We start from the raw sequence: 13011 nt of genomic DNA on the forward strand, positions 1-13011 counted from the left end.
AGAAGCAAGCCCTTCAGTAGTGTTTTTGCTTTGCAGTAATGCTCAAGAGGAACCTCTGGCAACTCCCATAATGAGCTTGAAACAGGCCTGTTTCATGATCACTGCCTCAAAGTAACATGTATTTACTTTGCGCAGTTCAAAGCATCTTGCCCATGGTTATAGCTTTATTCTGAATATTCATTTCTCTAGCTTTAGATCTGACAACAGAATGAGAACATAAAGCTTTGAGCCTATGCAAATTCAGCATTTCAGTTTTGGAGTGAGTAGTCCACTTATCAAAAACATTACTACAATATCTCCCCAGAAAATACAAAGTACTTCCCTCAAGCATCCACTCCTTGTATTTTTTCATCTGGTAAACTGATTTCCTCTGCTTTGAGGTAGCTTAAGTTCACACCTCAGCTTTAGGGTGTTTTGCATAACCAAGACAAACTTTTCTGAATGGTTTTGGTAATACGGTTTGAGGTGCTGCTGTCCAGTACCCAGCAACATCAGGATCAACAAGGAAACAAACAAAAGCCACATGTGAATTGTTCACTCACAAGCAGATGATATCCTTAGCATGTTCCACAGCTTTATATGCTGGTATTTCATTTTTGTAAGTGTGTGTTCGCACTGAAGCTCGTTCAAAAGGTTCCTTTAACCCAATAGGCACCATGAGCAGCTGTCTCCATCTGAAGCATAGCTCCGAGTGCCTCCACTTACAGAAATCAACTAACACACACACACAGAGGCAAAAATCTGAAAGTCAAGGAGAGACCATGCTTTTCTCAAATGCTAGATAATTCAGTGCTTTATTACCAACTCGTTCAACCCACTTTAGAAATACAGCTCCAGTTTAAAAACAAACCCCTAGACCTGCAGTCAGCACAGCCAGATCTACACAGTACCAAAACACACGTCTGAAATCAGACTTTGTGAAGATGTTAATGCATTTCCCTATGCGAAGCAAGCTCATTACAGATTGTGAAAATCACTGTCACTGTTAACTACATGCATTTCAGAGCTGAAGTAGGTGAAGACAAGCTGAAATTATTTGAGTTGCTAATAAAGCAGAAGTAAAGCAGTCATGCTAGCAGTGGTAGAGCACCTTTCCTACCCTCCCCAACTGTCAGTCTCAACTATGTATATTTGAAAGCCATCTGGCATGGATCCTGCCAGCCACTTTGAATCATTTCATGTTTCATACAGCCTCACCGGAGTGAGGCTGCTAGACACTGCTCTAATTTAAGTACTGATTTGCATTGTATTCCATAGGCTTCATGAAGTTTGGCGCCAGCTTCATTCCCAAGTGAAGAAAAATGGGCAGACCCATTGGCAGATGTAATTTAAAGTGAAATATCAACAGTGATAACAGCGGCACCTAGATGGAAGTGAAAATGCCCCTGCACAATGCGCATATTAAGATCTTGCTTTAGTCTCTACTATATCTAGATAGCCATGAGAGGTTCAAAAATACCACCCTTCCTCAGATAATTTAAGGGCTAACCATATCTGTCATGTTTCCTACCCACTTCTTGCTACTTATCTAAGTAAAAACTTTGGAAAGCAGATCTGGAAACACGTTACAACAAACACTTTCATTTCCTCCACTGCAGTATCAAAACCCACTAGGCATATAGCTAATGTGTAATATTTTTTAATATTTTTACTTAGTGCAAAGATCTTTATGGATCGATCCAAATAACATTTTCAGGAAAGCCAACGGCTGAATGCTGGCACTCAAACTGCTCTTCAATCTACTGTCAGAACTTCAAATTCTTCTACATGAAAAGGTTAACGCTTTCTAGGGAATGGTTTCACGTGATGACCATGCAAGGAGGAACATTCCCACACCACCAATCCACTCGTACTGCTCTCCTGGTGTGAGCCTCACCTCTTGCCTTGGAGAGCCCAGTCTGTGCACGAGGCTTGTGTAACACAAATCATCCACTGGTGCAGCAAGTAGATAGACGCAAAAAGGCAGAGGTGGCACAAAGGTAGGGGCATTTACTGAGCAGTCTAGAACTGGGTGGAAATGAAAGTAGCTATCAAGCTGCCTCAGCCACCCGGTGAAACTTTCCACTCGTAGTAACAAACCAAATAGGCAAGTACAAATGAAGCTGTCTCACTGTCCTCACAGTCCCTTGGATTATGCTGATCAACACAGCAGCTTCAGAAGGCCATTATAAAAGTGTACCATAACTTTGGAATATTAAAAAAAGCAATCAAACATCTTCTATTAACAGAAGTGCCTTGCAAGCCTTTTGATCAGGACTTAAAAGACTTCCATCTCTTGAAACACCTACCACACAAAACCCAAGTGCTTTTCAAGCTTCTGGAGTCACAGTGGCCATCCTCCTAACTTTTTTAAATATTCTACAAGTACTCCTAAAAAAAGTTTGCAGTAGCTACAAGACTTCTGTACTGGCGGTGGCTAGGCTCCTTATTTTAATGAAGACCACAGCACTATGGCTATTTCTTTCTATGGTGGGGGGGGGGGGGGGGAAAAAATCAAAATGCAGCTAATGTATCTTCTTCCTCCTCTCCCCATATGGAGCTATCAGTTGGTTCTGATTTGTTTTAAAACCAGACAGATACTCTGATCTTACTCTATCAGATTGCAATTTTTTTAATTTTATTTTCTTAAGAAATCTGTTATCACATAAGACCCAAGACATCCTGATTTCATTAGAAATGTGGTAGTTCAGGAAGCCAAAGTACACACTGCAAGTAACACATCCTTGTATTTGCATAGACACAGAAGCAATCCTGAAAGAGCCACATGGACAAGCCGCCATCACTTGTCAAATAACAAGTGCAAAAAAGTTTGCGTGATCTCTATGTAAGGGCACGTTGTAAGACTCCAGAAAACAAAACAAAACCAAAAAAACCCCAACAAAACACAAACAAACAAAAAAACAAAACACAACACGCCAACAAACACACACAAAAAAAACCCAACTGTTTTTTCTTCCACTGGTGCATGTAACGTAAAGGTGATTAAGAATCATCTTGGATTCAACATCTTAAATGAATACCAAAGCTTGGGTTTCAATGAAGATATAAGACAAGCAGAAAAAGAGCACACCACTGTGAACGATGGGTTGAGTCCCAGGAAGTTGAATAGTTGCTTAAAGCAAGTTGCTTAAATTCTTCAAATTGCAACTATTTGAATCACCTTTTCTGACTTGAGATGAGGTTTGTCGCTATTGACTATGCAGAGTACGGTACATCCCAGGCCTCCTCTTCGTAGACCAGACACTGTACACCGAGTGGTCAGAACCCAATAGTGTTGTATTCCCTGCCGCCACCTTATCTTTCTGTGAATATAAGGGCACAAGTAAGGGTAGCAGATTACAAGTGATAGGCTCCGCAGAAGTGTGTTTTAAGAACATGGTGTTTCCTGTGCTCACTGGGAATTAAGACAGCATCCAGCTCATAAGCAATATTAAAAAACCTGAGACATGCAGATTGATGAAGTTCACCGTAAGTACGAGGCCATGAAGGAACTTACCCAATTCTCTCCTCCAAAGCACCATCAGAAAATAGCCAGCACTAAGCCAACACTACCCCCAGTGCTGAGACTGGTCATGTTTTAAGTGACAAAACCAGCCAGACTTAGTGGCCAGCACCAAAGCTTATCAACTCTGTCTTTCTCAAAATGCACCCATGTACTCCTTAACTGCACAGTACAGCTGCAAGCAGCAGCAAGGGGAGGGTATACCCCCTTCCTCAGTCCATTCCCCAGATGTTGACTGTCTTGTAACAGCATGTTACATCTTCTCTCTTACTGGAGAAAAAGGATTTGTATTTATTTTCACAGTTATTTCTGGCTTTTTTTTTTCCCCCTTTCAAATGCCTCCTACATTTTCTTTACATTTCTTCTCCCACCAGATCTTTGAAATACCAACTGAGCAAGTCTCATGCCTACTTTGCAATTCACCAAACTTAAACTAATAACACCTCCTGCTGTCATCTGTCAGTTAGAATAAGATTTATAAATGGCAGCAGAAATCACTTTCATGATGTTTATTGGAATATGAATAGCCTGAACAGGCAGATCCCTCAAATTTACTGCTCATATCAAGTGAAACCTGTCATGAAAACTAGAAACTCATTTTTAAACTGCAGCTGAAAGCCTCATAATTTAGAAATAAAATATCAACTGGACGATACCATGTACTTGTATTGAAATTACATTCAGTGCAAAAAGGCGCGACTATTCCAAAATGGGTTAGTCTAATATATTGCCCATTAGTTTCATTGTACGTTACCTCCCAGAAATCCCCCTTCTGTACTGCTTATGACCACTGCTTCCATCTTCTGTATGCAACTGCCCCATTTCAGAGACGCTGAACATATTTCTAGTTTCTACATGCGGATAAAAACATATAGGGGGCTTCATGAACGAAAAAATCCTTCCTTAGCTTTTATTACTCTGCTGTGCAATTAGTGAACATGGTTCTTTCAACTATTTGAAGCTAAAGCTAGGGGAAAACTAACACTAGTGACATTTAAATGTGAAGAAATCCAAATCTAAAGACAAGCTAGTTTGAGTTAGGTTAGTAATTCTTAATGCTTGTGAGAAATACCCATTCTGTACATAAAATCATCATAGGCTCACTGTTCTTTTTCAAACAGGCAATAGTATCGCCTCATGTCTGCTGCCCTCCTTGTTCTTCAATCAGTTAACTTTGTAAGGAAAAATAAAAATTATGCCTTTAAGAAAAAATTCAACAGGTTTGAATTTAAAAAAATAAAAAAATAAACCTACTTGAGACTGTTGCACACACTATAGCAAGCCAGTAGGCAAAGCTAATCTTAGACGCAATACTGCAACCCCTAGATTTTATCTCATTTTTAATTAAAATACTCTAGAAAGATCACTATCTCCTGAACAGCAGCTTTTAACAAGTTCTATTATTACTATTATTCATTTTAAGGCAAGTTGAGAATACTAAAGAGTACAAATTTAAGACTATTATTACCATTTTATTGATCCTTTTAAAGGCAAGCAAGCATGCATTTCTCTAACAAACTCTGCTATAGATGAAAGTAGTTTTCCTTATTTCTCAGAAGAAATTTACATTTAAATGCCCTGTTTGTTCACGGCTGTTCATTATTCTGCATTGGATTAAATTTTGCAAACTGAAATCCGACTTCAACTCCAAGCAAACTGCGCATCCTTGCTGCACTAGCATTGTTTTCCCTTTCAAACCAGAAGAGAACATATATTCAAATAAACAGTTCAAACACTGAAAAAACATCACTGAGGTCACATTTCAGCAGTAAAGAATGCTCAGTGCCATTAATATTTAGTCTGCCTTAGTGGAAGAAATTTGAGTTAGAAGACACTTTAGGTTATCTTGTCCACCCTTATGTCGAGGGAGACTTGCTCGCTATGGCATGTTACTGATTGCTCTGCCAGGTCCATTTTGAACTTGTCAATTAATACTGAGTTCCCAGCTCTAAAATCTTAAATTTTAGCAAATTTAATTATTCCAAAGCATCTGGTTTTGAGGTGGCTTCACCGGAACCAACCCTTGATTCTTCCTCCTTCGTATCTTCACCTTATGGCTGTCTCCGGTTTATAATACTCTTCTTTCTGAATAAGCTCAAATGGTTAAAAAAAATAATAAATAAAAACAACTGCTGCAGGACACTTACAAGCCTCTCAGCTTCCTGTTAAGCTCACACACCATAGTTTAGAGGTTCTCAATTTTAACAGCTGACAGAAGTTCTCTATATCATCGTCCATGAAAGAGTCACTTCCTAAACGAGATTCTAATGTTAGACTGCAGAGCATTTTAATTGATAGGATCACTTACAGATTATTAGCTAGTTGTGTATTAACTGGATGGGGATACTTTTATTATATCTAAATCTGTATGTAATGCAACTTTAAGAAATCAATACAAAGTTTACCCAACGCTAATGTGCACCAGTCTGTTTTCTGCTTTAAGCTCCCAAACACGTCTGCATAATATGCAAGTGAGTCACTGTATGTGTGCATACACAAGAGTACAGCCACAATTCCCCTTAAAATTAGTTTCGACTTGTATCATTTCAGTTACCCACATGATAATCAGCTTTTTTCTTTGAATGAATTGAAGCAGTAATATTGCAATTCAGCACCGAGATAGCAACATTGATTGGGAAAATCTGCAGGTGTCCATTCACAAAGCAGGATCCCCGTTTTCTTCAGATAACCCAACCCGGGTGGGCTACCGGCACGTACAGGAGGAGCAGCAATACACCGGACCACCCAACGATGGTGTTCCAGACCGAAAATTTCTCATTGAAGTGTACAAGGTTTTTTTTCCTCACTGAATTCAGTGACCACTTTTTCCACTGACACCGAGAGAGTTTCCATTCATTATGCTGTAAGTATTAAAGTCCTAGTACATTGGAAGCTATTCCTGCCGAAAGAGCCAATAGTTTAAAGATACACAAGTTTACTTCTGTTGGAATTCATGATTTGTGGCATTTGGAACAAACCCTTGAAAAGCTCCAACAAACGCGGGGGGGGGGGGGGGGGGGGGGGGGGAATGGCACTGGCTAAAGCTACCATCTTCCGAATACAGCGTATGATGAACCAAGGAGTTGGCAAGTTACCCAGCCAAGATCTTTCCAAGCACCCAAAAAAACTATTTCTACTCAAATTCATTAGGACCCACAAGTGTTTTAAAGACGCAGCAGCTTCTGGACAAGCTTTCCAAAGGCACACTACTTTTCCCCCCAGCAAGCCAAGACTGTCAATCACTAATGATGCAAGACATGTTTCACAGGCACATTTGGCTGGGGACTTCACTTCCAAGAAGGGACACGTTAAGAGATGCGATTTTAATATTCACCTAGGTAGTCACCTCTCAGACACAGTGGAGCCAGATACCAGCACAAACACATTCTAAGAATGACGGTTTAAGACAAGCCACGAGGTATTATCACCAGCTCCTTTGGAACAAGCCTTGAGAAGAAAGCCTCAGCACCTGAAGTTACAAGCTTTAGAATGCTGTATATAATAGATACTGATTGATATCTCTAATAAGGATCTTAAAATAAGAAAAAAAGCCTCCGCAATTTTATTCCCCTGCATCTTTCTTTCCCTTCTCCCTTCTCATACAGTTTAAAAAGTAAAACGTGAATTAAAAAAAAATCCATTTAAATATTAGTAAGGATTTATGTCGACAGTGGAACATGCACAGCACCGCATCGACTCCTATTACAGCTGTGCAAATAGGTTGCCCCTCAGGCCGCAAAACCTGGGGCAGACTCACCCGCAGCTCCCTGAACGCATCTCGGGGCTCAGGCTGACACCCCCATCCCTCCGGCAACCACCGCTCACACAGCTTTCCAGATCTTCCTCCCGAAATCCTAAATCCTTCCGACCTCAGCCTCTTCCGACAGCCTGAGGGGCTCGGCGGGAGGCCCGGGTAGGCGGCAGCGCAGATACTCGCCCTCCCGCCGCCCCGCTCCGCTCCACCGTAAGCGCCTAGAGCTCTCTCCTCCCGCACCGGGCAGCCGCCCCCCAACCCCGGCGGAGGCTCCGGCCCGCTCCCGAACTCACGTGGTGCCGCATCCAAAGGTTACACGCACCGCCGGGGCAAGGATGGCACCGCCGCCTCCGTCAGAGGCGCGTCCCTCCGCGGAGCAGCCCCGCGATCACCCCCGGCGTGACGCCCGCGACGGCTCCGCGCTCCCCGCTCCCGAAGGGCCGCCGCATCCCTTCCCCGCCGGTGGATGAGCAGCCCAGCCAGGAATCGGTAAATCAAAACAGCCCGCCCGCTCCGACAGAGAGCGGCGTACGACCCAGCTGCGGCCAAAAACACCGCCCCGGGGGCGCGGCGGGCGGGCGAGGGAGGGAGGAGGCGGCGGTGGCGCGGAAGGCTGCCGGGTGCGGGTGCCGGGCTGCCGGCCCCCGCCGGGCGGCGGAGAAGCGCCCAGGATGTCGGTGTCGTGCAGCCGCAGCGGGCTAATCCCGGCTACTTAACTCGGCGGGCGGCGGGGGTTGAGCACCACCTTAATCCGCGGCGTGTGCGCGCCCGCCCGCCGGGGGCTGCGGCGTGCCGGCCATGCCCGGTCGCGGGGTCCGCGGCCGCGCCGCGCCCGGCGGCTGCGCTCCCGCGGAGGCTCAGCCCCGCATCCGCTGCCCTCAAGGTCACGCCGCGCCCCGGCTGCACAGCGGCGTCTAGGTGCGCGCTCCGGTTACCTGGGGGGAAAACCGGTGAGAGCCCTGGACCGCGGCACCCAGCCTCACCGGCGGCCCCGCTGCCGCCGCCCCGGCCGCGCCGCTCGCCGCCTCCCCGGGCGAGCCCTGCCACGGCCCGCAGCCCCGCGGCGGGAGCAGAGCAACGCTGCACCTGCCGCCGCGCCGCTGCCCGCCCCGGCCAGCCAGCCGGGAGGAGATCCGCCCCACACCGCCGTGCTTACCCAGGCGCCGCGGGGCCGACCCCGCCGCCCGCCGAGACGAGGTGCCCGTGAACCTGCCGCCGCCCGCCCGCTCTCTCGCCGAGCGCACAAGGTCCCCGCGCTCTCCGCCCTGCCCACGGCCGGCCGGCCCCGCCGCGCCAACCCGCCCTGCGGCCGCGGGAGGAGGGAGGAAGGCGGGAGAGAGGGCGGGGGGAAAGGGGCGACCGAACTGGGGAGGGAGGGAAGGAAAGCGGGAGGGGGTACCGGTGCGGGGAGAGCCGGGGGAGGAGGAGGAAAGAAGGTGGGGGGTGCGGACAGCCCGCCCCGCCCCCGTCGCCTCACCGGCAGGAACCAGCAATTCGCCCTCCTGGCGGGCGCTGCCGCCGCCGTCCGCCGGGGCCCGCCCGTCTCCTTCCCCCCGCACGCACCGGGCAGCGCCGAGCGCGCTGCAAAGCAACCGCTACAGGAGCCGGGCGCCACCGGGCAGGGCGGGGCGGGGCGCCGCGGTCCGCCCGCCTCCCTCCTCCGCCCGCCGCGGTCACTCACTTGTCCGCTCCCCCCCCTCCCCTGCCGCAGCCGCCGGTGCCCGCCGCCCCCCTCACCGCCTGCGGAGCGCGGGTCACGTGACGGGGCCCCTCGCACGGCCGCGGAAGGGGGGTCCCGGCGTCCGGCTTCTTCTGTGGGGGGGGGGGGGTGCGCCGATAGGCACGGCGCCTGCGGGGGCGCGGCCCCGCGCCTCGCCCTGCCCCTCCGCGGCCGCCACTGGCGGGCGGGCGGTGACGCGCTTGTTTCCATGACGTTGGTGGGCGGTGCCGCGGCGTTTGATGGAGCCCGGCGGGCTTCGGGGGTCGGTGACTTTGCCACGAGCGGCTCCCGCGGGGCTGGCTGCGGGCGGGGCGGGGCGGGCTGGGCTGGCTCCGTGTGTGCGTCCCCACCCCCCCTCGGGGAGCGGGCCGCCGCCAGCCGGGCCGGGGACTGCCTCGGCGGGGCGGGGATCCCCCGACGGCGGGAGAGGCCGCGGTCCCGCGAGGGGCGGGCTGGAGCTGGCCGGTTGCCCGCGGGGGCGGGAGCCGGGGCCGTCCCGGGGGCGGTGGCGACGCCGCCTGAAGGGGGCGTGACCGCGCGGGGCCGCCCTAACGGTCCGGCGGGGCGCGGTCCGCCCGTGCCCCATGGGGGCGCGGCGCCGCTGTGCTGCGCTGTGCCCGCGGCGGCGTCGCCTCGCGGCCTTCTCCTCCCGAGCGGGGCAGCCGGGCGGTGCTGAGCGCCGGGTGGGTGCCTGTGGGAGCCGCGGGGGCCTCACCGGCGCGTTCGCCGCTCGTCGGCAGCGGCCGCGGGGGACACGGCGGAGCCCGGGAGAGGCTCTGCCGCTTTTGCGGGGATGAACCGGGCGGCCCGAAGCGCGCAGAGTCGGGTCCCGTCGGGGGCGTCCGGGAGCGGCGGGAGCGAGCGTGTCGCTCGCTGCCGGTGGTGGGGACCGGGGAGCAGCGGGTCCAGCCGCCCATCAGGCCTGACCTCCTCTCGGGGCCCTGGCGGCTCCCGCCTGAGGATGGGGAAGGTGAAGGGGCCACATGTGTTCAGCGCCTCCCCGTCTCCAGCCGAAGGCTCTTCGGCTGGAGGTAGAAAAATAAACGGGCCTGAGCCCAAGTGAGCTGTCCGGGAAGACGCTGGAAGTAACAGGGTTGGGAATCAAACTGGGAATTAAAGACCCTGATTTCAGTTCTTACAGTGCAGTAGATTACACACGCTCACCCCGCAGTGAAAAATCCCCATCCATAAACCATACGTAATTCTATAACCCCTTTGCGTGTTTTTTGCAGGCTTGTTTTGACATCCTACCCGCCCCTCCGCTGGGCACCTCGCTGGAATGACCGGCCAGCTGTGCCACAGGCTGTCAGGTTCCCTGAGCCTGCCATAAATACCATGCTTCTCCTTTGTTACCGCTCAGATCCCGCCTCTGCCAGAGCCGTGCTGCGGAAGAAACGAAGCGGAGAAGCTGGTGTATCCCTACTGTTGCAGACCCGAGATGGTGCAGCGCCTAGAGGGTTAAAGCAACAGGATGAAGTCAGCATAAAACAGCCCACAAGGACTGGCAAATAAATAAATCATCTTAACTACGTTATTATCATGGCTTGCCTGAGCTTCATTGTCTCTTTCGTTCTTACCTGAATGCCTGTTATGTTTTTCTCCTTGTTCAAGAGAGGCAATCAAAAGAGACTGTGAGCAGTAAATGGCTCCTGCCCATTCTGGATGTTGCTAAAAATACTACCTTACCTCTCTACATCTAGAGGTCAATTGAAAAATCAAAATACTGAGGTCAGCAACCCTGCAGACTGTTCTGTTGAGATTTCTTGCATTTCTTCCCAGAAGGAGAATATAAAACTGTCTGAACACATATGAAAGAAATTCTCGTACATTCTGCCAGCAGCTCAGCACCCTCCTCTGCTCTGATGGCTGTAGCTCAGCGAGGCTTCCCCAGGCACTTGGAAATTGCGTTTCTGGATACAGCTTTGTAAGCCTGGCAGATGTGTTCTGCACAGTTCTGTCAGATCTCCCAGCTCTCAGGCAGACAAAATTAGCTTTGGTACAGCTAAGAAGGAGATGATGTGTTCAACGTATTGCAGTTTGGGTACGTGTCTGTACCTGCTTCCTTTTGTCTTAGGGAAGATAGGTAGGTTTTGCTTCAGTGCTTTGTCTGTGAAATGAGAATAATAACCTATTTATTTCGCAGGAAGGAAGCAAAGGTGGGAGGGGTACATATCAACATTAATTTTTTTGTGATACTGTTATGGTGGAATTCTCTAAGTGGATACATTTTTCAAGGCACAAAATAGTAATTCTTTAATGTTCCTCTTGCACTGATATCCAAAGACAGTATAAAAACATGCAATACATGATCTGAAAGTGAGAAGAAATTCCTTCTAACTCCACAGAATCTTCTCCCAGAGAAAGAGCTAGAATTAATCCTCAAGCTACGACACTCTTCATGATTTTTGTGAGAAAATAGGCACTCATTTCTAAAGGTTAGGGCATGTCATTGACTAACAAAAAACATTCCATGTAATGTAGGTCACCAGTCACATAAAGCAAGCAAAACCAAGATGCACAAAGGAATATTTCTGGAGATCTTTTATTTAACTTTTGAGGAAGCATTACCATTTCAGGAAAATTCCGCGTGGCTCGCAGACAATTTGGAAAGGCCAGACTTGACAAATCAGTGACAATAGCTCAACTCATTCTGCGACCAACACTAATGACACAAGTGTCATACGTCTTAACAGACCCAGAAAATGTGTCACAGAGAATTTAAGTGGGTTGCTTGAATCTGGTCTACTTACTAAAAGACTTTTAACATAACGAGTATGAATCAGAGTATTTGGATTATTACAATATTTGGTCAAAAATTAATAAGGTGACCAAGGTCTGAGTGACCACCTCACATCCCATCTCACATTGAATGAGGAGCCTTTTGGCAAGATCAGATGAGAGGCTTGACCTGAGAAGAAAAAATAGAAAACAGACTTTTTGTAGTTTGTGCATAGATCTAAACTTTATTTCATTTGAAACTTGTTTCTTGACTACCTTGCTACTGCTGATCATGTTCAAACTCAGTCACTTAATTAAATTTAATGAAACTGGAGAGCACGTAGAAAGCGTGAAAAGTTGGGAGAAGTTTGTGTGTGAGCAGAGAGAGATGAGTGTCCAAAGCTTCCATGCTTGCAGACATAAACGTTTTCCATACCAGCTACACTTCTCCCAGTTGGCTTTCTCAGCCCAGTACTATTGTTTGACCTCTTTCCGCAGACCACGCTGGAGAAGATTCCAGAAGGTTCCCCCTGGCTGGGGCTCTGTCCCGATCCCACCGGGCAGGGGAGGCTGTATCTTGTGATGGTTCCAGCATCCTGCATCCTAACAGATCAGTCTATTGACTAAAAGACCAGACAGCCATCTAGATAAGCAAGCAATTGACCCCTCACTCATCTTGTAGGTGCCACAATGACCAAATTGTTCTATCATCCACTCTTGCAGCCTAGCAATGACCTTGTGATAGAAAACAATATTGTGCAATTCACCCTGAAATCGTCCACCACCCCCCTTAGGAAAGAGGCCTATCTGTAAACATTTGCATTCTTATCAGCTCAAAAGTCTTTCTCTTGACTGTTCAAGAGCTCAGGATTTGTGCATAATGCATTTCCTGTTGTGAATACATATGATAAAGTAGTTGGATTTTTTTTTTTCTCTATTCCATTTACCTCTCAAAAGTTTTGGGTTTATTTTTTTTTTCTTTTAGTTTTATGTTCTTTTACTGTGACACTGCAGGATCAGGAAGGTGAAAGATAAAAGTGACATAAATAAAGGCATGTGAGAAGCAGCAGTTATTGCACAAATCACTTTTTCATGTATGTTATATCTGAAATACATTGGAAAGAATACACTGGACTTCATATACTCACCATTTTTTCTTTATGTGTTCTTTTCAGGTGCCACCACAGCACAGCAGCATTACAGCCCCAGACGAGATGAAAGAGTGGAAAGATATTTCATGAACAAAGGCGCAGCATCTGCATGCAAAGAAAAAAAAAATAACAAAGCATAAAATCCTGGAATTGATGGAGAATCTGG

General features: G+C 48.3%; 1 protein-coding gene across 10 annotated transcripts in view; it reads right to left on the minus strand.

Moving 5' to 3' along the window:
- The window catches only part of ATP2B1 (ATPase plasma membrane Ca2+ transporting 1), a 65608-nt gene extending 55187 nt beyond the window's left edge, over window positions 1-10421 (minus strand). For 3 of the 10 annotated variants that reach the window (XM_030478374.1, XM_030478367.1, XM_030478377.1), the window contains exon 1: window positions 8734-8989. The gene's annotated coding sequence lies outside the window, so the exon portion shown is untranslated. The other 7 variants (XM_030478376.1, XM_030478368.1, XM_030478370.1 and 4 more) reach the window with 6 other exon arrangements.
- Between the last annotated feature and the right edge of the window lie 2590 nt (window positions 10422-13011).

Source organism: Strigops habroptila, chromosome 3 (assembly GCF_004027225.2).
Source record: "Strigops habroptila isolate Jane chromosome 3, bStrHab1.2.pri, whole genome shotgun sequence".
Taxonomy (NCBI): Eukaryota; Metazoa; Chordata; class Aves; order Psittaciformes; family Psittacidae; genus Strigops; species Strigops habroptila.